Consider the following 22,697-nt stretch of genomic DNA (forward strand, 5'->3'; position numbering starts at 1 on the left):
CGTGTTTGAGATGGCGAAATAACGCATGTTGCCGGCATAAGTGCAGGTACGAGATATATGTATAATCGTCTCGCGACACACAATGCAATTATCTACGGGAAAACGCATTCTCCTTGGCGCGATATCTTCGTTGCTTTATCGCAACCCGTTCTTATCTTCCGTTCCTGTCCATTGGGCGTATACGCGCCGATAAACGCGCGCGATTCGGTGTTGCATAATTATGCTGCGAAGAGGATATAGTTCGTCGTTTATCGTCGGTACTCTCGCGGAAACGATGCACATCGATGCGGCGCGGCGCGCGGCGTGGCGCCGGAGCGCGAAGTCGCGCGCTCGCGTCACACTGTCTGAGAACTAAAGGTTAAAGACATCGAGTAACGAGCGTAAGCAAAGTTGCTATTGTTGTAGCAGTGTACGCTATATGACTGTTATACTTGTGACCGGAAAAGTCAAAGCTCGATGGTCGATTCATGTGTATGTCGTCAATGGGCGACCTATGCCACCGACTGACTGCTGTCAGCGAACTTTGACTTATCGAGTTATATATTCTTGTATCTTGCGTTTTATTGCCGAGATAGTGTAACAAAGTATAGTCTGCGCCTAATTTAGTCTGAAATCGATATCTCACAACAATTAGAAGATCATATCGACAAATTATATAATTGTAAAATTGCATGATATATTATATAGCGGTAAGAAAATTATATCGACAAAAATATATTGCATTACATAAACATAAAATATAAATTGAGAAAATTGAGAAAATTGTTAGAAAAAAACGTGATCTTTATGATAATAAGCATTAACAAGTCAACACTGAGAAAAGATATTAAAAAATTTATTTGAAAAAATAATCCAGATAGTCAAACCAGCCAACAGTATGCAAATTATTTTTTAATTATATATTATATTAATAGAACAACTAGCAGAACAATCTAGCAACAAGTACAATCTATTGTTTCTCTAAAATTATTACAAGTGTCAGAAACGAGCAGCTGTATTATAACGTTATGATGATATAAGATGTGCTTTATTTCTGTTGCAAATGTGTTGTTATATTATGACTACGTTTTCTTTAAATTTAGTTTTTGTTCGCTTTGTCAGCCACGATGCTTGGATTTAAAAAAAGTAAATCTAAAGAAAACAGTGAGTAGAAATCCGCTCTACAATCATGATCGAGTTTGCTGACATACTACCGGCATTTTGCTATTATGAGAAATTTATTTGATTGAAATAGATTTTTATTTAATTATGACGAAATAAAATTTTATTCCTGATGGAAACTAAACCAATTAATAAAAAATAATATTTCACAGAAATATATTTGGTCATCACAATCAAATTTTTTTATAACTAATAACTTTTTCTTAGTACAAAGTTAGATAATGTCAAATTTCATCTTTACGTGTTTTTTTTTTAATATAATACCTTTGTCTCATAATGTAAAATTGTGGTTTATTTTTTGCACCCATTATCGTGAAAATTATACTTTAAATTCTAAATAGCATAGCTTAAATAAAGTCTATCTATATTTATTCAAACTTCTATTATCTATTCATATTCTTTGAACCTCGAATCTAATTTCAATATTATTGAGCTACATTAGCACTAGCTACAATTTAGTTTTTGATAATAAGTACAACGTTATTATACATATACTAACGTTGTACATATACAACTAAATCGTTAATTAAAATTTCTGCATTAATCCCCCGAGTCAAGTAATACCCGTTAATTATCTAGGGATTCATACATTGTAGCCCTTCAATTTTCCATCATTTAGAGACTATCGATGCCTAACATCTCATCGAGATTGTGCTTCTCCGTTTGTTCGCTCGGTATGTGTGGCGCGAAGTACACGGAGTTGCGGGACACCCTTTGCGTATCCCATTGTTCCTTCAATCGCGAGGGTAGTGTTCTCGCGAAGAGGTAGGTGGTTTCGAATTTCCACATGGCGCGCGCGAGTGGGTGGAATAATTTAGTGTACGAGACGAATGTCTCAAACGCGCGAGCCCGCCGGGCTCGAAATCGCCGGGTCGCGTCGCGCGCCGTGCAGGAGGATCGATATGCGTTTTTAATGGACACGCGAAGTTCTATTTCCGAATCCGTGCTGCGACTGTCGTTTTGCATTCTTGGAAGTGTGTCGACAAGTAATAAAGGGAGAAGGGAAGATAGGGAAGGAGAGAGACAGAAAGAGATTTCGTCGTGATTTCTGGAAAATTTTAAAATGACCTTGATGATTTGAAGTAAACCGCTGAAGAGAGATATCTAAATTTAACAGAATATCGATTCTGTTATTTCAGGAGCAAATCGCGACAGGGAGAGGAATCTTTATTTAGATGACATCCCTCAATCTCTTAATTAAAATAGTTTTTTCAAAATAAAAGTGAATTTTATGTCTTAAATAAACGTTACAGTTAATAATTTTTTTTTAAGTAAAATGAAATTCATAAAAGGATGCTTATTTAAATAATAATGTATATTGTTTAAATATTAATTTATCTTTATTATACTTTCAAAATGCTTTTAGTTAAACAGAATAAACTTACAAGCTGTATTGTGAATCAAGAAAACAAAATACAAAACAATTCATCAAATTAATTTGAAATCTGTAAATCAATTTGCAATGAAAGAAACAAATTTAATATATTACACATTATATTAAACATTGCTTGATACATTCCGTATTGTTATTTGCGCGACGAGATTTGAGCAAAAGCGTAACAGCCACGCGCCGCTGATTATTTGAATACGGAAGGACAAACACGATATGTCCTTCGAACAGTTAGGGATTATCATTATTATCTGTACGATCAAACAATTTTCGTATTTAATGACTTGAGAGATTAGTTCTTTTTAGAGAAATAGATAGTTCACGTACTCCATTAATTTGGTTTATAAATTGTACGAAATCAAAGTACTGAATATAATAAATTATCGTGATATTTATAAATAATTATTTTTTAACATTGGTTTCGAGTAGTTTAATTTTTTCAAATTTAGTAAATGTACAAAAATAGAAAATTTCATCTTTTGGTTTTTGTCTGATGAAATTGCGAAGAGATCTCTGAGAAATGGCTTTACTGTTATTAAGAAAATGTAGAGAATCGCCGTACAGAAAAGAGGAAATTCCGAAATCGCGAATAATCTTTTGCTGCATTCAAGTAAAATCGATACCTTCCATGGAAGATAAAATTATCATTTTTATTATTCATAAAACAATATAATTAACAGATAGTTATTTAATAAGGCAAGTATCCCATGTACCGCGTGCAATTTCGAATACGATGTGATCCGTCGCTTCATTGTTCATTCACGCAATGTGGAAGCACCTGCTCGAATTTCGAATCAGGCATGAATAATCTATTATCCATTCGCTGACAACAACGGCAGAGCGATTCCGCGTGATGCAATTTTTAATTCACGAAACGAAGGCTATTTACGTCCATGCCCGCAAAAGCGTTAAGCTGTAATTAGCTGTGGGCTCGTTGCTTCTCGCGTTCGTACGACGAACGCGTATGACTTGAAATATTCGAAGCCGAGGGGGTCTCGATATCAATTTGGGCCTCTCCATCTCTTCTCACTTTCTTTCTCGTTCCCTCAAGCTCAACTTGCTTTACATCGCCGAGCGCGAGTTTACAGTCGGGGGAATAAATTTATCGAGGGCGAAATCGAGCGCGCGCGGCGGGGTCTAGGAATGCTCCGAGGGTGTAAAGATCGGATCGTCTCCGTCGGTGCGTCAAGGGCAGATCGAGATCCCGATAATGGAAGCTCGCGATACGACCGATGCAAGTGGCGTTACGTACCCGCGAAATCCTACGCACTCGGAGATTACAATCAAGCATTGTGTTATTCTGATGGCAAAGTGTGCGATTGGTAATTATTTTCAATTCGATCTCTTCGAGCGGACAAATGCTCGCTCTCGCTATTGCGAAGGAGACTCTTACTTTCGCGCACGATCGACTCGTCCTGTGCGCGCCACAATTAGTTACTGTTCGTTGATCGTCGCGATAATGGTTTTGACCCGCGGACAAATGAAGACGTTTTCTGAAGTAATAACTCTACCATTAGTTTAATATATACTTAAAAATTTGTTTGTGAGATATAAATTTATTCCATTGAAATAAATCTTTATTTAAATATGGCGAAACCAATTATTTTTAGCAAATAAACTAATTAACAAGAGAAATAAATTATATTTTACTGAAATGTGTATTTTGTTACCTTAATCAAATTTTTTATTAATAAAAAATATCGAAGAAAAGGCCACAAGTAATACTTGCTTGTTTTAATTATTTTCTAAATGTAATTTAAAAGGCCCTAGCCGAATAAGAAGGGGGCAATCTGCCCCCGCACGGATCATGCTCATTTTTTTTGCTTTGATTGCTATCGGTGTCACTTATAATTTAGCCAAATATTAATCCCTTTTATTGAACCGTTTTGGTGTAACTAATAAAAATAAAAATTCTGAAAGTAATTCGTATCTTTTGATTGGCTTAACCGATTTTGATGAAATTTTAATACGTTATACCATTGAGACACATTTACGGAAAATTTAGGAAAGGTTTCTGATGAATGTTTTTTGTAGAATGTTGGGATAGTATTCTACAACACTAAATTTTTTTGAAACAAAATCAGTGTAAGGTACTTAAAAAAAACATTTTTTTTCATTATTGTTTTTTGATATTATCGCCATATTTTTACTTAAAATCTTGAAATGAAATCCTACAAGTAATTTTCCGGAATTAAATAAATAGGTGGTACTAAAAAAATAATAAAATGAAATAATTATAAAAGAATAAACTCTAATCGTATTAAATCAAATATTTATTAATGATTCTCAAAATAATGAATTACACATACATATTCGTTCACATAATCACTTTCATATTATTATTTACAATATTTATATGGACGGACTAATCTTCATCATTATCTTCATTGATAATAGGCGTGATGTCTGTTTCGAATAGTGTACATAAGTGCTGGGCTCTCGAAATTTTTGATAAATATTGTCCGTAAAATAAATAATAAATAATAGCAGCAATTTGCGAACAGCAGCCAACTGTTCTTCGTCCATCGGCGCACTCACAAAAATATCTTTTTATTCTTGAATGACCAATACAACTGGAACGTATTTAATAAAGCATCGATACACTTTCTTAAATATGTGACGGGACTGTATTTGAAGCTTCAGTATATTGGTCTTTGAGAAACTGCAAATTTAAATTATCATCTTTATTTCGAATTTCTCCCAAGTAGGAAATCGGCTGCGAATACTGATAAGTTCCGGTGAATAATATTTTTAAATCAGTTTCTGTTAGTTCCGGAAAGTTAAGCAAGTCACTGAAGGAAATGCAATGAAATATAATATCATTCGATAAAATACAACTTGTAACTGGCGCATTACAATGAAAACAACCGGTCAAAACTCACAAACTATTTTAAGTACTAATGTTGTTAAAAATTACTTGTTGTAGAATACTGTCTAAAAATTCTACAAAAAAATATGGCAATGATACAAAAAGCATATCATGATTAAAAAAAAATATTTTGTTTCTTTAAATACCTTCTACTGATTTTATTGATTCGAAAAAATTTGGTGTTGTAGAATAGTATCCCAATATTATACAAAAAACATTCATCAGAAACCTTTCCTAAATTTTCCATAAATGTGTCTCAATGATATCTATAACGTATTAAAATTTCATCAAAATCGGTTAAGCCGATCAAAAGATATGAATTATTTTCGGAATTTTTATTTTTATTATTTATATCAAAACGGTTTAATAAAAAGAACTAATATTTGGCTAAATTGTAAGCGACGCTGATAGCAATCAAAGCAAAAAAAAAAAGAATATGATCCGTGCGGGGCCAAATTGCTCCCTTCTTATTCGGCTACGGCCTTTGTTATTATGTGTTTCTGATTTATCAAATTAGGATATTTACTGAAAAATGTTTTTTTAAAATTAACAACTCTATTATAAAGCCGTATGAAAAATTCGTTATTGTGAACGGAAGGTGAACCAATAATATAGATCGAAAATTTACGTGTCCAGATTTTGCAATTTGTATTTTGAGCTTTGCGCTTTCACGCTTCATTGTGTATACATCTGATTTATATCTTTTGTCCTCGTTCCATGATTTCAGAATTATTTTTGCTTCGTGCGTAGCATACAGAATGTGACACCCACGCGTCAAATGGAATCACATGACTCGCGGAAATTAGATGCCGCGTTTCCGTTCTCGTGAATATCCCTCGCATTTGTCAAACGCAACAACATGCACTCGACGTACGTATCACATACATCCGTTCGATTTTTCCATCGGAATGAACCCGCCTTTCACACGCCAGTCGTCGGCATTTTTACCCAATGATGACGTTCGAGCGTCGTCGTTGTCATCGATTTCACCCTAGTACCGAGATGACATTCTTAGGGATGCTTGCGATAATAAAATTCTTCCTCTTTTTTGTTTCTCCCGCGTCTACCGCACGATTACATCATTAGTCGAAAAACATATTTTTTGACGGTCGGCGAATCCCGCGAGAAAAAGCCGTAATTGTACGCTCAGCGGGAATCCGCGGGATTCCATCTCCATGCCGTGCAGTTAACTCACGGTTCACGGTCCGACGAGTCCGCCGATTGGCCTCATCGGTATGATGGCTAAGTGAATTCCATCTGTCGTCGACGAACGCGAGGCAGGCGATGCAGCGCCGGAACGTCCTCGCTATTTCGACGAGCCTTCACCGTCGTTTTGACGTTTCTAGGTCAGACCGACTCCGCTTCTGGGTCGCCCGAGTTCCTGGATACCTTTATCGTCGAAAGTCAAGCTCGAATGAACTTCGCCACCGCTGTTGTCGTCGTGTTACATGAAGTTTTAACCAATGTACAATCTGTGATACCAGAGAATTAGTCGTTGTATACAAACGACAGACAAGTCGAGGACAAGAAAGTTACAGACGAATGCTAACAGGGATAATTATTTGCCGATTTTCCTCGAGCAGTGATTTGCGTGTCAGAATGTTATTTCATATTTCTCGGCGATAGCAATTATTTATCCGAACTACATTTTTTGAGATTTGTAACCAATTTTCTAGAAATATGATGCTTCTAAGTAATTGCCGTTATTATAATTTTTTATGAAAAATATTTTTTAGATTAAAATGCATTATAGATGCAAGTAAGGTTAAAGGGATTAATTAAGTTATTTTGACATATAGGGTAGAGATATATATATTTCTTTATTAGCAAGAAATTAATTAAATATTTATCTGATTAGTTGAACATTTTTGCGAAATTATGGAAAGTAGGAAAATAAAGAGAGAAAAAGTCTATTTTTTAATTTTTTAATTTGTTTTTAAAGTGATAACTTCTGATCCAATATAAATATGCTTTTATTCGATATTCCTTTCACAGTATTTTTGATCGGATTACCGCGTTTGTAATTTTGTTACATTGCGACACAAATAGCAACAGATTCCGTAGTGTCAAGATACAATGCGAATTATCCTTTTGTCCTTGAAGTTCCTTTGTCCCGATACTTCGGTACTCACGATACTCACATCCTGAGGACCGAACAGAATTCCTCGTCTCTCGGAATTATATGGCGAAACGGCAACAGGGAGTCGTTCTCAGGACTGTAATACGAACGGATATCCTTTAAACGACTATTGTTAAATTATATGCGATGCACAAATAAGGTTGCGTTATTTTACTATTTGACTATTTACTCGAGAGTAAATGTTATAAAAAGAGAAAATTATCTCACTATTTTAGAGACAGAAAGAAAGAAATCTAAATCTTATCACTTTAAAGTACTCGGAAATATCAGGTGATCAAATAGTTTGAATAACTCTTAAGATCGTATATTAGTTTGAATTAAAAAATTGAAAGTAAGGTGTTTGAACTGTATTTTAAACACGTCAGATTCAAAAATTCGAAATTATTACAGTTGAAACAAAAAATTTTATATTTTAATGTAGAAAAGAGAACATTCGTGAAAAACTTTTGTTTTCGAAAAATTGCGGACTACTTAGGTTTATTTCTTTTTTTCCGATTCAATGACAAAGAAATTTGATTGTGGATATTCACATTTTAGTTCTAAAACCAGCGGCAAAGAAGAATAAACGAAACTTGCAATGATTTAGATGGCGAATATAACCTTATTTTACTGCAGTTTTGAATGAATTTTTAAACGAGTAACGTCGATGAAAATAAATTTTTATACGAATACTTATTAGAATTTTATTAGAATACACACAAAATGTGATTTAATTTGTAATGTCATTCACTCATCAAATTTACAAATAAACACTATAAAATGCGATTTTACATAAGAATCAAGAATAAATAGAAAATTAAATATCTCTTAAACTAATAAGAGAATTTAAATTTTACAGAGACATTTAAGCGTAATAATAAAATAATCTATAAAAAGTTTAAAATTTTTAGTAATACTTTCTTTAAAATGTGACACATAACTTAAGTTTGAACTGTTTAAACTGTCCGAGATATTTGAATTGGATACTTTTATTTAACTTCGAATTATACAACAGATCGAATATACAATATGTTCGAATTTGTATGATTATTTTAGACTCTCTCGTTCTTTAAAAAAGAAAAAGAATAGAATTTTCTGTAATTTAGAAAATGAGAGTAGAAAATTGCACATTGAACTTTACGGAATTTTATTGCGTGGAATATAGGCATAAATTGACAGGCACTTTGAATGGCTAGTTGCTAAAGAGTGTATCATTAAATCACAAGTTAATTAACTTAATTTTGTATTTAACTGCAGATAAGCAGTTTATCATCGGTGGAAATAGTGCGGTTCACCGTAGAAAAAGAAGCGCTTAACCGACGGCGAGACGCCGTCGCGGTTAATAATCAGTATGCACCGATAAGGAAAGCCGGGCGTGATTAATACTGGGAACTCTTATCGCCAAGGTGCAGAGTATATACTTGCTTACGGTAGTATTACCGCTTGGTGCGTGTGTAACGGTCACTCGCGGCGAATACGAATTATTTCTCAGATTTTTTCGTGTGGGAATGTCCAATCACGGTCGGCACGTTTATTACAATCCCTCGATGCACCGCGTGCAGATCTGTTTTCCGCGGTGAATAGTACAGATGCAGCAATAGTCTCGCTTACTTTGAAAGTGATACGTGTCCAGCTTTCAAGCGTTATGAATTTTAATGTGACGCGGATATAAATTCATGTGGTATATCGAGTCCGGCGAGATCTTCGAAACCGGATTTACAGTTTTAAAATAAACGACATATATGTGGAGCTATCGATACGTTTTCCAATGACTATGTTTCCTTTTTACGTTGCAGTATAGTAATCATTTACGCCTGGTTGTTAGTCGATCGAAGAGATTTATATATAGTGCTACGAAAATAATAGCACAACATTAAATCGCATTACGTGCTATATATGAATTCTATAATTTCATGTAAGTTTTATAAAATATTCTAACATATGATACAAATAATTCGGGCGAGTGGCTAATATTCAATACAAATACATGTGAAATTTATATAAAAAAGAATAATTGATTTCGAAAGCTTGTTAATTATTTTTAAAATGCACATTAATAGATTATGATATAAACCAACTATGAAACAAAGAATCTAAAAAAGGAAGAAAAATATTATTTATAACCTTGGAAAGATGACTCTTTTATACAAAATGTGAATTTATTTCTTTCCAAATCTAATAAAATTAGAAAAATATCTTTCTAACGATTACACACGTTTGAAATGATTGTAAAGAGTAAGATACTTTGGCCTTGGAACGAAACCCCTCGATGTATAGTATAGTGTGATGTTTCTACATCGTACTTTCTACGTAGTGTAAATCTCGTTAATCGTATCGTGATGAATCCGATTATAATTTTTGGATGGCGGAACGAGCTTGCTGAGATAACGCTTTATTTTCGCAAGCATCGTGCGCGATAGCACCGGGTGCTTCTTTTTTTAAATCTGGAACTGGTTTACAAGTAGCGCACTGGTTTTTAAGACCCTTCGGTGAGGCGGGACGAATGGAGAGACGATTCTCATCTTTTCTCGTGCGCGCCCCGTTATTATAGCAGCGGTGTCGATAGAGGTACCCGTTTCCTTTATTTGTGACTACAGCCCTGGTTCTCCTTGCCAGCAGCCTTGCCCGAACCGGCCAATGACCGTATCTCTTTTACCTATCCTGTAGTAACTCCTTCTCTCTCCCTCTCTCTTTCTTCATCTCCGTGTCCTTCTTTCTTTTTCTTTCTCTGTCTCTCGTTACCTACCTCTCGCCTCCTCTTTGTCTTTTTCTCACTCTCTGTCCGTCTTTCCTTTCTCTTTCGGTGAACAAGCTCCACGAGGTTTCCTTTGATCCGATGTGTACAGGTAGCCTCATGCTAAACTTGCACGAACTTGCACGAACGTATAAATGATCAACAGATCAGTCAACGATTAAGATTTGAAGTGTCGTGCATATTTGAAACAAGAAAAGATATTTCCGATGATTAAAATAGACCCGTGACATTTTACTTTACGTTGATTGACGTAAAACACAGAGGAATTTTAGCATGTTCGTAAGTTTCAAAGTTCGTGAATAATACTGTTACATAGATATTTCTTTAAAAGAATCGGAAAATTATGGTATTTTTAGAAATGTTTTTTTATAAAAGATAAATTTGATACTTCGGAGTTTTTTATTTTATATGTTTATTATATTTTTATCATATTAAATGTTGTAAATTTAATCATCTTAATAATTCACACGAAAACAAATTATGAAATTATAAAATAGACAAAGTAATGTTGTGGCCGCAATGATTGTCATGATTTCGTTTTCTCTAAGTCATCTGAAACAAAAAAGTCAAGAAACATTTTTTATAATCAAGAAACGTGTTTTTTTTTACTAAAAACTCTGAATAAAATTATTAAAATAAACTGACATAAATAAAAATGGCAACTAAATAAGTTAAATAAAAAATTTGATTTTTTAAATATATTTTTCAACTTTTAATTATTAAAAAATAACAAAGTTTAAGATATTGTTACAACTTTAGTAAGAAGAGACTGAACTAATTGAAGTAAGTAAATCTGTGTAATTGGATGTCAATTAGTCAATTAGTTTTTGAAATTTTAAATAAATTTGAAAAACATAGACAAGTTTATAATATTTTTCATGTCGGTTATTAAGATGTTTAAGTTTACAGTTAATATGATAAAAAATATAACAAAAATGAACAAAGAATTCGAAAATTGTATGTGTTTCTGTGAAAAAAAAAATACTAAAAATATCTTTTATATTCTTTTAGACGAATATTCTTTTAACTTTATGTGAAATTTTATTTTTGAGCTTTTGTCTGAACACATGAATGAACGATTCCACGTTTAGATGTGTTAGATCTAGAGATTGGAGACGTGTTTTCGACAACACGAAAAATTGTCGTGATAATCTATACAAAACATCTGGTCTTTTGGTCTTTCATATTATTCATGTGAAATGTATGAAAATGTTTGTGATATTATCAAACGGAAGGGTGATAAGTGTTTATAAATGTCATTCCACAATAGTAGGAATGAATAAAGAAGTATATTTGTGTAAATCAATGCCGTGAGTTTAAGGATGATATCCGGGTGATAATTTAGATATTTTACGTATAAGTCGTGTGCCTGACACTATTTTGAATCTCCTTGTAAGCAATTGCGAGGTTGGTCTCGACTTGCTCGAAAGAATGAGTGGGCTAACTTTCGTTCTGGCAGGCGTGGGTGGCGTGGGCCTATCTTGTCTTATCAACTGCAACGGACGAAGCGGATGTCGCAGATAATACGACTCCTAGCATGCTTTCATCATCGTAATGAACCTTGTACTAAATATTTCGGTTAACCGTGAAGACTCGTGAAAAATCGTAAATACATATATGTCGTTTGATTTTTTTCTTATAGAATTATAAAATTATCATACCTAGTTAAATTAGTATTTTACTTAAAATTTCTAAGTTTATTAAACATTTATCTATTATCTAATTAAATATACAATATCTAATTAAATATACAAGAATCTTTCTGTGCGAAACATTAAGAATAATATAAATAGGAGTTACATTTAGAAAATCTAAACCAAGTCAATGCAACAGCTTTACTGTATTAAGATTGAAAATTTTTTGCCTTTTGTCAGTAAAATTTAAAATTTTAATTTTAATATGATTCCTTTCTTCTCTGCATTTATTCTCAGTTAAAGTATTATTTATTATATCCTAATTATTTAGAGAATTATAACAGGACGTGTCACTTTCTCATTAATCTAGTAATTGTCTAATTATTTTTGTTTATTACTCTTAATATTTAAGTATCTAGTTGAAAAATTCCAAACTTGCAACTTTTATGCGGTTAGCTGTGGAACAATGTTCTTCTGCAACGATGCAAATACGCGTAACAGTACTCACTGGGTCGGATTTCGAGCCACTGCACGAACCGTCTCGCGATAGTCGTTCGGTCTCGCAGGCGGAAGAGGAGCTTGACGAAAAACGATATTCCTTCGCTTCATGCGCGAGCGAGCGACTTGCAGTGGAATTGTTCGATGTCCACATTACGTCGTGGTACGCGCAACGCTTCTCGCCCGTTGACGAGGAAGCTATCGTATTTCGTCGTCCGTATCGCATAACACCTGGACACCATTAATGCGGCGTTACACATTACAGAACGGATAAGGTGTACTTGCAGCCGTGCATAGCGACCTAAGTGCTCGACTACGATCGATCGCGTGTTTTTAAAATATTGTAAAATTTGAAAACGTGGCTGGCCAGAATTCGGGTTTGCTCTCGCATTTCGATATTTTGCGAAAAAATAGATTACAGCTAAAGTCATTTATCCAAGCAAAATGCAATTTTGAAATATATATATATATATAAAATTGAAAAAAAAAAATTGAATTGATATTCTAATGAATATAAAAAAATACGCTCCGTTTTTATTTCTTTTAAATAATAAATACAATATTCCCTATTACATAATATTTAAGTAATATTTTATCCGTTATAGTGGAACAATGGAAAATAAGTTTCGTGATATGTTTTTGTAACGTAATTAATGTTAACCGTGCGAGATTTATTTGCTTTTCGCTTCCGGTATTGAGAAGCGAAAGAGCAAGCACGCCACGCGCAATAAACTAAAGCGCCTTGTTATATCTGCTCGATCGTGATTACGTCGTTTCAATTCGCGCGTGTTATTTCAATCCGCGAGGACGCATGCATCGCAAGGTAGCATCGGCACCGACTATAGGCGGAATTCCATTGAAGTCGAAGCTTTCCCCGCGCGGCGGGCGCGATAAAAATGCGTGAGAACGCGTCGCCGTCTCGACGCTTCGCGCCGAGCAGGAAGAATCATGGCGCGGAGAAACTCGACGGGTACGCGAAGCTTCGACGCGGCAAGGGGTCGCGTTGCCCAAGCGTCGTTTTGCAATAGCGACGTCCTCGCTCGCAGGAAGGTCGTTTCTCGGCTTCTCGCTCGCGAGGAGAGACGACCACCTTCGCTCGTCATCGATTGTAACATTGCGCGCGCGTCATCCTCCTTAGAACGAGTGCGTTCTCCCGCAAATGAGAAGAAGGGCATTTAAACGTTTCGGGGGGGGGGAAAAGAGCATCATCGGGTAAAAAGGGCTATCGCCGTTCGGCCGTGGCGCGATCTCTCTCGTATCTCTCCGCTACCTACCTACCTACCCGCTATGACCTACGGCGAATCTCACGATCGGAAACGAGAGCAAAAAGATAACGACGAGTGTAGCCTTCGTGCCAGACGGTGTAGAGCGCGTTGCGCGACTTCTCGTGGTCACGCGACACCCCTCGAAGAGGCACGAAGGCAACGCAACGTGGTGGTGCGTCTTCGGAACGGAGGAGCCGCGCCTGCTCGTGTAGGTCCGTCGACGCTCGGGCGGGTTCGCGCGGGCTCGGCCGTCCCCGTTGCTCCGAGCCCGCGAGCCCTTCGCCACCGTCGCCGCCGCCGTAGCTGTGATTCACAGTCCGGGTCAGTTCGTCGATCGTCGCTCCGTATGGGAGGACGCGTGCGCGAGTGCCGCTGTGTGATCACGTGAGAGCAGTGCGGAGCAGTTCGATACGTTGGTTCGGTGGTGACTAACCCGCGTTCCTGCGTAATCGCGCGTCGTGGTGTTGTATTCGCGGCGCCCTTAAAACAAGTGAATAGTGAAGTATAGTAATAATCTACCCAGCGGATATCGGGGTTCAGTGACGTACCGAGGGATAATGTGCAGGCGTGTCGGCGTGCGGACCGCCGTCGAAGTTTCACGGAGAGACACGAAAGCCGCCGACAGGCGCCAACACGCGTGACAGGTAAGACTTAACCTCCACCATCATGGTGTGCTGGCTCGCGGAGCCGAAATTCTCCTCGAACGGCTAGGAACGGATTCTTTCACGTAGGCGTGGTTTTTCTGATCCCGGTGTATACCAAATTGTTACGATCGACCAAGGCGCCTTGCCAAGTGTAATATCATGGGGGAAATCTAGAGAATTCCCCGTAAGGGAGTTTTCGTGTAGAAAACAGAAATTACTAGAGGTAAAGATAGTGACTTAGCATAGTTGGTTAATCGGTCAAATTTACGGTCGTCGCTGGATTGTTCCTTAGTGATTGTTCGATTGTTTGGACACTTTAGAAGCAATTTATCTCTGTTTTGAATACAACTTTGCGAGTGAGCCGCGAGTCTCGTCTCTTCCGAGAAATCCACCTCTTTATTCCCGCTTTATTCTCAGGTATCGGTTTCACGGATAAAGCAAGTGTTGCGAGTCGATTATGGAGTATAAAGGACCGTTGCATTTTGCATTCGCCGGGGAGCTGGACTCCGTTTAGCTTGGCTCGGAGCGCGCTAGATGTTGCGTCGGAAAGAAAGCGAATCCGGTCTGTGTTTGAGAACATCGCTCTGGAGCAGCGGTTCTTAACCTCTTGACTCCTCGCTCACTCCCATTGAATCACTACTGTAAACAAGATTCCATCCGTTTCCAGCGTTAGGGAAACTCAGTTATGTCCATGTTATATATGCCCTTAGTGATCCGGCATCCATGTAATATTCACTTTTTTAACAATTCCGAGAAATCGATTACTCACAAAAATATTAAAATTGTAGTTTTTTTCGGAGCAAAAATCCGCTCTAAATTGTTCAAAGAGACTCCAGATGAAAAATGCGAGAAAAACTCGCGACGCGCCTTGTGTACTCTGTCAAACTTTTGTAACAACAATGATTCTTTAAATGACGCAACATTTGAAGTTATTCGAATAGAGAACCGCTGCTCTAGCCACACCATTGAATTCTAAATTGAAGAAGGGAAAGAAGGGTGTGGATGAAATTTTAAGCGTGACGCGAAGTTGTCTAACGGGTCGAAGGAAAGAATGCGATTAAAGAAAGAAACGTTGATGTGAAAACTAATTTTTAAATTTTTAAAGCAAATTTTCCCCCTCGATTATTTTGCCAATTAATAATAGGAAATATACATTAAAACAAAAGGGTTATCCCGCTATTAATAAAATATAGATTAATAAGATACAGAGAACTTTCGAATTCTTTAACTTTTTTGCAATGTTGTATTATACGTCACGCTGTCGACGGAAAGTGACTTAACAAGATTCATTGTGAAGGAGTGCTCTAGAAAGTATCTTTTGGGGTGCGTACTGAAAGAAAATAATGGCGGACATTTGTCGTAGTATTGTGAACTCGAAGCGAAATAAAATATCGTTCTCGAGCGATACTGTCTTATCTTATATATAGTTTTTTTTATATCTGTTATAAACGCGTCAATATTCTGTTCCGCAGAACGTTTCGCAGTTATCTTTTATCTTTTTTTCTGAGAATGTTTAGTAATTCTTTTTCTAATGAAAACTCCTTGGCTATTGCTTTTGCCGTTATTTAATTTTTTGCACATTATGTATTTTTCTAAATCTTAAATTTAAAACTCTTAAATAAAGCAAAATTTATTTCGAGTGAAGAACAATGCTTCTTAGTTTCTCAAATTTTAGAATCTGAAATGATTTAATTCTTCTAATTATAATTTATTTATTAATAGTCTTTTCATGTAATTTCCTTATAATTTCAATTTTAATGATACATGATTGAAGCAATCATTATTCTATTCAAGTTCATTCTATCTCTCGATATCTGTAGTTATATCAGTGTCTTATACAACAAACAGCCTTTATAACTTTCGTAGATATGTAATTGCCTTTGATGTGTGATTATTACGCACGGCATGCATATAATATAAACATACGTATTTGTTTGTGCAAGGAATATTTGAAATCCTTTTTTACTATATTCTTTGTATGAAGCTCTGGATAATATATTCTCTGACATCCTTTTACATTTGGAATTATAAATGTAGTCACCTTTAATATTTATGATATTTTACAATTTCATGATATATTTTATATGCGTCGCACGAACATGAATCTGCAGGAACAAAATTAATAGTGCTTAGTAATATAAAATTAGTAGTTTATGTGCTTTATGAAAATTAAAACAAACAAATTTTAATTATAGGAATGCGGTAAAATATTGACGTATATTTAAATTACTTTGCAATTATTTATTAATTATACAAAGCAGTAAAATTGCATTTTGGAACATATAAGGACACATTAATCGGTGTTTGATGTAATCGGAGTTTGTAATAAAATAATGTATTGAACGCAATTTATAGTCGAATATCCACGCAACGCAATTTCCTCCAAAAATTAAATATTTATAGAAAAAGAAATTTCCATGAGACTTTAATATAATCTAATATTTCGGAGAATAAAACTGTGTAAAACTAAAAAATTTTGTTGAGCACAAAATCTGTTGATGTAACTTTACGTGATATTCTAGTATACATTTTTATTTTGTTGTAAATTGATTGACAGTTACATGAGAATTATAAATTAATGTATAATCAATTAGATATTGTTAATAAAAAACTAATGAAATTGCTGGAAAAATTATCAACAAGCAATTTAAATGTATTCAATAATATTGTATTGTTTTACATTATTTAATTTGAACAATTAAATTATTAATTTCACATTGATTTTGTTTTACCGGAATTTGTATTCAATATTTAAAGGTGTATAAGATTGATTTGATAAGTCATAGCATACGAATAAAACATTTTTATATTCAAGAAAACGTATTTTTGAAGAAGTTTATTTTCAAGTTTAATTTTTACTTGTATATGTGATTTTAACTATTAAAAAAACCTATAAACCAAGTACTATTGACACAGAAGTTGTCTTCTGAGAAAAGAACTACTGAAATCTTATTGAGAAATTTGTCCTTAAGATTTTTTAAAATACTATATATGTATATTTACATTCTCAAGCATGCATATGCATATGACTTTTGAATCTAGCCGAAAACAAGCTATTCAGACACAGGTAGTAAAGTCGTTCTTCGGTGTTCAATATTTCAGTGTTCTCCCGCGGAGCGATCGCAGGTACGGGCGAAATTTTCGGAGCACGCGTGAATATTTCACGCGTTCCATATTTCGGAGCTCTCGTGATAAAATAATTCTCACGCTCATGGCAAGATAACGCAGTTTTCACGTTCGCGTTTTGAATATAATGCATATATCGTGCAATACGTATTTCGCGGGGAATCGAAAATAGAGGATCCGCGGGTAGGGGGAGCGGGAGCGAGACGGGACAGGAGGACCGTTCACCGGGACGTTTTAATACTTTAATACCGTTTCACGATACGAACGCGAGTCCGGGAAATATGTCGCTTAGCGTCGTCGTCGTCGCCACGACTCGCGCCCCGAATTTATGCAGCTAGTATTCTTCTCTATGGTATTCCGTTGCGTATATATCATCCCTGAGTCTGGAGCGGTGAATCGTGTGTAATCCACCGCCCTCGTAACGGCCACAACGCGCTCTTTATTTCTCCGTCCGCGGCACAAAACTGTAGCGTTTTCGAGCGGTTTGTACTACTTCAAGCTTGAAGGCTCATTGCTTCGTGAAACGTTAGACCGTTTTCAGGGAAAGTAGATAAGCTCCGCCTATGTCAACAGTGCCTGTACAGGATGTATTTTCCTCGGCTTCAACCGTGAAGGTAAAAGTAAACGTTAACATTACGCGGTCAACGCCAACACTTTTTTTCTAAAAATTACATTTGTAATTTGTGTTTAAAGTAATTGAGGAATTTTTATAAAATTAACATATTTATTAAATGATTTCAAGAGTGTTACGTATTCTCACTTTTAAATTTTTAAGTGAATGTACTTAACAATAATATTTTTCTAAGATTATACACATAAATGGCCAATGGTATTTAAAATAATTTCGTGTGAGAGCAACAGAAACGAATAAATCTACAAGTCTTAGCTCTTTGCATTACGTAAAAAATTTTTTGAAATATTTTACAATATCCTACGCGGACAGGAGGGGGTGGGAACTGCGGGTGGGCGAAAATATATTATCTCTGCGGTACTGATGGTAATTCTGAACTGCGCCACTGTCTGCAGACTATCTGAAGATAGACAGGCATGGATAATGGAGAGATACGTCATCCAGCTAGTCCCGCGCATGAGGATGTGCAGTTTGAGATGAAGTGTTTGTTTGTATGTGTGCGTATATTGCGTACGTGTTTGTGTACGTACGTGAGAGAAGAATATATTGATGGGAATCGACGCGCAATGTCTTATTCCTAGACGTCTGCCCGATTCGAGCAGTTCTACGTCGGAAAAGTTATTTAAATCTCTCATTAAAGGCGACGATGTCGCGGTGTTAACGGCATAGTTGTGTCGCACGTGGCACGTTAGAGAGGCACGGAAACGACGTCATTACAATCTCGGAAAGTATGGCACTACCGCTGGTCGGATTTCGTCTCATCGCAGTAAGAATATTAAGGAGCGACGCGCCGTTAATTTGAATGTGTAGACGCACTTCTTAATAAGAAAGAAATCTGAACGGAAGAAACTGCTCGTACTATATATGTATATATGAAATGTAAAAACACAGTCAAGTAGCAATAATGTAAAATCAATGTATAAACAATTTAATATAAATAGCTTACAAGTTTTTATCGTTCAGAGATTTTTCGCGAAAAATAAAATTTTAGAGATAAAAATGAATACTCTTATTCTGCTTTTTGAAGTGAATTTTAATAGAATTTTCCGATCTCAGCTCACGAACGAACGAAAACAAATTGATTACGTTAAATCAAGCGATATAGAGTTTATTCAAACGTTTTAGTAATATCCGTGAATACTTGATAAGCGAACGTGTCGTCTGGAGTTGGCTTTTATAACGCCGAGGCGCATAACCACGATGAATGGACAAGAGGCGGGGAAGGGTGAGCTGAAAGTATGAATGGGTTAATCAATTTATGCAGGCGTAGTCTTTGCCCGCATCCAGACTGTCGTGGGATCAAAAATTTTTAGTTACGAACGACGAATATGGAAGAGAAAGAGGTGTAAAAGGGAAATCGAATAGTGAACGTGCACCGTTGATTGAGCGATTGAAATTAACAAGAATAATTGCAAAATATTAAATGTAATAAAATAAGAAGTTGATATATACAATATAATGTAAAAGGAATTACATATTAGTTTAAAGAGATCAGTTAAAAAATAAATTTATTTAAAATAGAGATATGGAATTAGGGACAGTTATTCTAACTTCTTGATAAACTTACCTATTAGATAAATATGTGACTATTTTTATTTATTTAAGAAAAAAATGAAGATAGACACATGCTTTTAGAGAATTTTATTGTCTGCAATAGCCATAGTTCAATAATATAATCGAAACAGTCATGAAATATTTTTGTGATTATTCTGAATTCCCTGTGTCTGAATTCTCTGAGTTTCTTTCCCTCGCTGCTAATTTTTATACACTTCGGCGTTTCATCATCGTTTTTTCCCATCACAAATGTTTAGGTATATCTTTCCGTACGTAACGTAGCGATTATCGACACGTAATACTTTCAGATCACGTTCTTCGATAAATGACATTGTGCCGGCGCGATGTTAAGCGACACATTGCCCTAATTGTATGTAACGCGATCTCTATCTTTTATAACGGTATTTCCGACTCCGGTATTACCGATTCGCTTAATAATAAGAAAAACTTTACGTTACGGTATACCGTCGATCCTGCCGTGCCGTCAGAAACGCGAATGTATCGTGTTATCGACCAGAGCAAGAAAGCAACCGTGAACTCGCGCGAGTGACTGGTCACTGAATCATTCGCGCAATAATCCACGCCTGCACACCCGGGAGGCGCTCGACCGTATTGCTGTACGCGCGACGGTGCATCTATACGCATACTGTGTATGTATGTGTGTGTGTGTGTGTGTGTATGTGTGCGTTCGCATGCATGTGTATATCATATCACGACGCCCGTGCACAAGTAAAGCCGGTTCCGCTCGCCAAATATGCGTCTACCCGAGGCGGATATCATATCACATAGATGGTGTAAGATATGTGACTATATAGGTTTGGCGAACGTTTATATATGGAATATTTTAAATCTTCACTCATATATTAGTATAGGTATAATAGATAAAGCTACATTGTATAAGATATACATAAAGTATAGTATATATAATATAATATAGTAAATATATAAAAAAATTCAAACTCTTTCTCTCTCTCTTTCTCTCTTTTAGTAAAATTCTAGTAATTACTTAACAATTTCAAATTTGCATTCTGTGAGAGATATGTCATGTGTCAAGGAATTACGCATCTGATAAATGTGCATTACAGAGTTTTGCGTAATTTGATTTTATTTTTTCTCATCGATATGCTGATCAATAGGTAGAATATTGCTGTATAAATAGATTGATGGTGTCACGTGCATCTGAATCTAAAATAAATTTGCATACGAGTTTGCATACGAATTATTCGGTGCAATTGACATAGTTAATAACATTTGAAAATATTTCCTCTATAATTCGTAAAATTAAAAAAATTTTGAATCGAATGCTGATTAGTATTAACTCTAAAACGACAAACTAGTTACAAATACTAGGTATACTTGTAGCATATTCAATTTTATTTTTATTTTATAATTTTCATAAAAATTAATATATTGCATTATAACATTTATTTTCAATCAAAATACCACTACGAACAAGAATAGAACTATACAAGCAAATGTACAAGTATGTATAAATAAAAAATATAGCTACACCTAAAAAAAAACAAATATAACATATTGGGATATGAAATATGAACTTTTCATTATCATTATTCTATTATAGCCTAACGGATTTAAATCAGGTAAATTATGTTTTAAAAAAAAAGTCTGAGTATGCTATACCCAATATGTCTTTAGGATTAATTATAGTATATATTATTGTATATCAATAAATTTATATTTTTTTTTGTTTAAACAACTTATTTTATGAATATGTTAAATTAAAACAGGATAAATAATTATCATAATTATCATAAGTTCTTGATTATCAAGTTCTCATTATAACTTGACATGAATTATTTTATTAACATGTGTTTTTATGTTGAGTTAACTTGTTCTTCTGAGAGATTAAATTGAAAAATAGGTATACTCATGACACGGTTGTATAATCTTCCATTTTTATACGACATATAGAAGCGCAATTCCGTGAATTAGATCCTTCCTTATAATTATCTTATCCCGACTCGTTTATCTTCTTGCCAATCGAGATGAATATTCAAGGACATTATATAAGCGATTCATCGTTTTCCTTTCAGTGCGCTTTAATTTCGTCACTGCATACATTCCGTAACACGTTAAATACACATTAATAAAGATGTGTATCAGGCTTAGGTGTGGTACGTTAAATTTTATGCCTTTTAGACATGGGTTTCGAAGACAGACATGTTATTATACCTTAGTTAGTATACATACAACATGAAGGATATATAAGTCAGAGATTAAAGCTGAACTTAACTATTCTGTTTAATATTTCTTGTTTCTTTTTTCAGACGCGTTCTTATTTAGCAAATAGCTGTTAATAGTAATATTCAATAGTAAATTCGTTCAATAGTAATATTTGAGGAAGATATAGTAATTGTGTATGAATGATTGTAACTATAATATTTCAAGTTTTTGGTATTTTTTTTAATTAAAAGTTAAATTATTTTGGTATTTTATATCTTTCTCGGCATTTTATAATTTTTTACTATACATGCACTTTTATAATATGCAATATAATAAGTAACCGCATATGCTTGTAAGATATTTTGGCTTTATTTTATTTTTACGGACTGTGTGAGACATAGTATGTTAATCTTAAATTAGAAATAAGAAACTTTTTTTTTCCGGTTGAAAGTTAACATAAAACATAAATTCACACGAATTGCGTCGTCGAGCTCTATATTTTTGCAATTAGTACCATGTGTGCACGTATTTTTGGAGATTCTCAAAGTTTTCGACAGAAGAAAAGAGAGAATAGTCACAGCCATTAATCTTCGAGCAGACCGAATGAGCTACAAGTGGTTTAAAATTCAAACGATTTCAGAGTCTTTTCGGCTTCGCATTTGAAGGCCCCTTTAGAGATAAGTGTATCTTTCGATCCTTCATTCTGATAATAACGACTGGACCTTCTTTTCGGGAGGTCTTTCTTTTCGAGACGAAAAAAAAAAGAGAATGTACACACATTTTCTTTTGTCCTCGCCGAGCCTCAGCGATTTCGCAATGAAAGTGCGAAGTCAAATTAGCTTTTGTCGAGACCAGCAACGACGATTC

At 35.1% G+C, this 22,697-nt stretch overlaps 1 protein-coding gene across 3 annotated transcripts in view; it reads left to right on the plus strand.

Moving 5' to 3' along the window:
• Positions 1–22,697, plus strand: part of LOC105836679 (plexin-A4) — a 271,831-nt gene that overhangs the window by 29,941 nt on the left and 219,193 nt on the right. Inside the window, exon 1 of one of the 3 annotated variants that reach the window (XM_036282807.1) lies at positions 13,019–14,335. The exons of the other annotated variants lie outside the window; for them this stretch is intronic. The gene's annotated coding sequence lies outside the window, so the exon portion shown is untranslated. Of the gene's footprint in view, positions 1–13,018; positions 14,336–22,697 lie in introns of those variants that run through there. 3 annotated transcript variants of the gene reach the window in all.

Source organism: Monomorium pharaonis, chromosome 2 (genome assembly GCF_013373865.1).
Source record: "Monomorium pharaonis isolate MP-MQ-018 chromosome 2, ASM1337386v2, whole genome shotgun sequence".
Taxonomy (NCBI): domain Eukaryota; kingdom Metazoa; phylum Arthropoda; class Insecta; order Hymenoptera; family Formicidae; genus Monomorium; species Monomorium pharaonis.